Genomic DNA, 5245 nt, shown 5'->3' on the forward strand with positions numbered 1-5245 from the left:
ATATCATATCAGCGTACTAGTTATAAAAGAAGTTATAAAACTTGAAGGAAAAAAACCCAAATCAACGTATACAAAGATCTTGAATTGAATGAAAAACGCGCGTCAGGATAAACATCATAACTCATACACACATTCTAACAAAATAATAATATTAATAATTCATGATCATCCTTTTATAATGTCTATCTAGTCTAAGTTTGATTGGGTAATTCATAACAAGTATTTGATCAAACATTACCACCAAGTTGATTAATTTGACCCAATCCCAGCAAAAAGAGCATGGCATGCATAGGTATCATCAGGTCATCCATTACGTAGACATACATATATACTAGGATATGATCGTAAAACTCCAATTCCAAACATGATGTAATAACGAATGGCTGCACAGTAAAGACAAAAAACCCACCAATATAAAATAGCCAGCCCTCTCCTTGTAAACATTTCAAACACTCCCATTCTTCTCCTCATCTTAAGATTATTCTTCTTTATCTCCAATACCCAACCAACTTTAACCAAGAAAAAAAAAAAAAGAAGAAGAGAATCACTTGTTTTGAAATTGTGGGGTTTTTCCTATCTCCAAAAAGAAAATGGTAGGAAGAAATTGCAACGAGCTTCCTCCTGGATTTAGATTTCATCCCACTGATGAAGAATTAATTATGTGTTATCTTCGAAACCAGGCTACATCCAGGCCATGCCCTGTCTCCAATATTATTCCTGAAGTTGATATCTACAAATTTGATCCTTGGGAATTACCTGGTTAGTGTGTGTATGTGTGTGTGTATATATAGATATATATATGTATGTATGTATATGTTGTATGATCGATCAACTCCTACTTTGGTCTAAAACTTCAATCTTGTTGATTAAGATATTCGTTTGTATTAGTTATTTGCCTAAATGATTTTGACCATAATATTTTATTGGTTAAAATAAAAGTAATATTTTCCTATTTTGGGAATTACATCATTTATTTTAACCAGACGTGGGGCAGTTGAGACTAAGCGATTATGAGTTCATTTGGGAAAAATTTGTAAAGTAATTTTGATCAACTATTTTTTTTTTAAGAAAACGAGTTCCTCGAAACTGAGCGTCCAACTTTATAAATAAAATATTGCNGAACGGTGTGCGCCCGAATCGAGCTGCGGTTTCGGGGTACTGGAAAGCCACAGGCACAGATAAAGCCATCTACAGTGGATCAAATTATGTTGGGATCAAGAAAGCCCTTGTGTTTTACAAAGGCAAGCCACCCAAAGGTATCAAAACTGATTGGATTATGCATGAGTATCGATTGAGCGACTCGAGATCGCTACCCCACAAGCAAAATGGATCTATGAGGGTAAGAAATACATATATTTCTAATCCTATTATATATATATAACTAATTTTTTTTCCCTGTTTGATATTTCAGTTGGATGCTTGGGTGCTATGTAGGATCTACAAGAAGAAGAACTTGGGAAAACCCGATGATCAAAGAGTTGAGAACACATTGATCACTCAAATCCCAATTACCAATGATCCCCAACAACAGAAATTATTTCCAAGAAATCTTTCACTAACCGATCACTTGTGGCAATTCGATTATATGCATGAAAACTCGTACAATTTACCCTTCAATGTTCAAGAACCAACTAGAAACATTAACAATGGGAATGTTCCGCTCGACGTCGAGAAAACTCAGACGACACAAGTGCAACATCCATACACAAGTAGTGCATTGAATTTTCAAGAGAGTCAGCAGCCAATTTTTTTGAATCAGATGTACGAATTCCATTGAAAAGAGATGGGAATATAATGAGAATAAGCCCGCATTTGTGAAATTTGAAGGGGGGGAAAAAGAAGGGTTGAATTTGAATGTGATATTTGTCAAGGCAGAAATGTTTTACTAGGTAGATATATAGGTTGGTTGTAGAAATTTCATGTTTTAAATATGTTGAGGATTGCTTGTAAATTAAGTTTAATATTTCTTGTTTTGAAATGATAAAGACAAAGTCCTTTTTGTGCCCAATATAAAGCATGTATTGATGTTATATTATACTTAATATAAACCAGAAATAAATACTAGAAATTAAAAATTTCCAAAAAAAAAAGCGTAGTATTGAATTTCAAAATATAAATGACAATTATGTGATTTTTCAATAATTATTAGTGAATGTAAATAGAAGATAAATCTAAGGATAATACTGTAATTTTAATTTAATTATTTGATAATGTCAATAAATAATTAATGATGTGATAGATGTTATTTTAATCAAAGTTATTGAATTGAATTATTAATTATATCCATCAGACACAACCTTTTATTAAAGATAAGGAATTATCCTACAAGGGAGAAAAGAATCCAACTCGCGCCGCCATATTTAAAAAAAATAGTCATTTCTTAAATAGTAATTATACATAATTGGGGGGCAGCTTTTCTTGGATTAGCCTAATTGATACTAATTCCTAAAGAGGATATTCTGGTTGAGGAAGTCATCAAAAGTATTTTATTTGAAGAGATAACAATAATAGACAATCCTTCCTTCATACACACAAAATCTCTAAATTTTTATATAAAAATTATTTAACATGATAAAAAAAAAATTTATGTCTGTCAATATGTTAGGAGTAGGTATCTTGTGAGACGATCGATTTGTTACATACCTGCAGTGAAAATTAAAGTAATATATTCAACTCAGATCAGCATATATTATAAAATATTTTTTCATAACATAACTAACAAAAATGATATTTTTTGCAGTGGAAAATAATATTTTTTACACGTAAAAATAATATTTTTCACGAATCGGATATTTTACACTCAAATCAACTAATATTATATAATTAACTAAAAGTTGAGGTAGAATAACTAAAATTTTTCAAACTATAAATTACACTCATTTAAATAAACGAAAAATTGGCCTTCAGTACCTAGCCGTCGATTTTTTTTGTGTTCAGTCCCTGGGTACTTTTTTAGTACCACATTTCCACATGAAGTGTACCACATTTTGTATGACATAGTACCACAATTTTGTGAGTAGGGATGAACCCAAAGAAATATTTTGATTATAAATTTTTCACCGACTTCCAATAGTTTTCTCTAGTATTCCGAGGGTGATTGAAGCACATGAGGAATCGAATCCCAAAACGTCGCCGTTTAGTGAGTAAGCTGATTAACTACGACAGAATACACGATTGGTTGGTCAAAGTATTTGCCCAAGTCAAAAACATAAGTCGTGCCTGTGCCGTCACGACTTTTACTTTCACCGCGGATCCAGGTAATGTAGACCACGTGTAATGTTATGACAACTTTAATAATATTAAATATATATGAAGCTAAATATGATAATTAATCATCTTTTGTAACTTTTTTTCTCGTAATTATATTTGAATCATGTGATAATTTAGAGATTAAAAATCTCGTTTAACAAAATTATGGGTTGAAAACATTTTTTTTAAAATGCAACCTCAAAACCTTTCTTCATATCGCTGAAGTTGAACCAAAACTTTTAAGGAACGTTGCGTTTGCACTTGTCACATCCCGAGATCGGGGTTAATTGACGCCGACGTTGTTCAACAATCACATAATCGCCAAACAACAAACCTCGTAGTTCAGTATAAACCAAAACTAGTATATTTCATAATTAACTCAAAATAATATTGTCTTACAGCGATAAATTCTAAAACGAAATAAAATGTGCGGAAGTGTTGTACAACTTGAATCAAAACTTAGGAAGAACATAAGCGAGAAATCTTCATATCTCGAAACTTTATCACCAACCCCAAAGCATGTCTTATTCATTCTCGTCTACTTGATCTTCGTCCTTATCTAGGGAGAGATGTAAAGGGTGAGTGTTTTGGGAAACACTCAGTAAGTGGAGGTCGATCGATTACCACAAGTATATATAAAGATAATTAAAATCCTTATTGCAAACAGATTTTCAAAAAATAGTATATCATATCCGATCAGAATCATAATTGAAATGTGAAAAACAGATATTATCAGACAATTCAGAACAGAAAGAATTAGAACAAATGAAAATACTGTTATTCATCTCGTTATCCATGCTCAACTTGGGTCGAACACGGGCAGCATCTCGATCACAATTTGGGCAGTACTTTGACAGCAATACAATGGCCGAATGCAGCCTCTTCTCTTTGCTTGAAGTGGTCGAGACTTATGAGTGATTTGGGAGGATTTTTGGTGTGGTTTTACACTAAACCAAAGCTTATATTTATAGGCTTCCAAGGGTAAGGTGAAGGGTCACTCCATTCATTGTCATTTATCTCCCTTAAATGTCATTATTCATGGTCATGAACATCCTCTTAATGACATCTATTAATGACCATTAACCTCATATTAAAAACACTTATTCATGGTCATTAATCTTCTCTTCATTATCATTATTTTTGTTTTAATATAGGTAATTTAATGGCTGATTTATTGTGGTTTAAATTAGTTATTAAAATGGTGATAAATGATCAATAATGAGGGGGAAATGATTATTTAAATTTTCAAGATTATGGAACTAAAAAATGTTGTGCCAAAATGAGCCGAAATTTTCTATGACATGTACAGGTTTTCTCGTTGCAAGATTTCGGGTCTTCACATCCATCCCTCCTTATTAGAAGTTTCGCCATCAAAACTTGAGTTAACTCGATGTAGATATGAAATGATTGATAAATTCGAAATTTAAATCCACGTTGAATGATCCATGGTTCAAGTTCAATTGATTTAAGGAAAAATTTAAACTTGAATCCTATAATTAGGGGTGTTCAAACTTCGAATAAAACCGAAAAAACCGAAAATCCAAACCGAAAAACCGAACACCGAACCAAACCGAAAGCCGAATTTTGTAATTCGGATATAAATATTAAAACCGAAGTTTATTTGGTTCGGTTTCGGATTATATATGTCAAAACCGAAAAAATCGAAAAAACCGAAATTTCATTAAATTAATAATTTTTTTATATTTTTATTGATATTATATATTTTANGTTTCGCCATCAAAACTTGAGTTAACTCGATGTAGATATGAAATGATTGATAAATTCGAAATTTAAATCCACGTTGAATGATCCATGGTTCAAGTTCAATTGATTTAAGGAAAAATTTAAACTTGAATCCTATAATTAGGGGTGTTCAAACTTCGAATAAAACCGAAAAAACCGAAAATCCAAACCGAAAAACCGAACACCGAACCAAACCGAAAGCCGAATTTTGTAATTCGGATATAAATATTAAAACCGAAGTTTATTTGGTTCG

The 5245-nt window shown here is 31.9% G+C and overlaps 1 pseudogene; it reads left to right on the forward strand.

Moving 5' to 3' along the window:
* The first annotated feature begins 429 nt into the window (after positions 1 to 429).
* Positions 430 to 1961, forward strand: LOC140979334 (NAC domain-containing protein 1-like; annotated as a pseudogene).
* Positions 1962 to 5245: the final 3284 nt, after the last annotated feature.

Source organism: Primulina huaijiensis, chromosome 6 (assembly GCF_012295235.1).
Source record: "Primulina huaijiensis isolate GDHJ02 chromosome 6, ASM1229523v2, whole genome shotgun sequence".
NCBI classification, from domain to species: domain Eukaryota; kingdom Viridiplantae; phylum Streptophyta; class Magnoliopsida; order Lamiales; family Gesneriaceae; genus Primulina; species Primulina huaijiensis.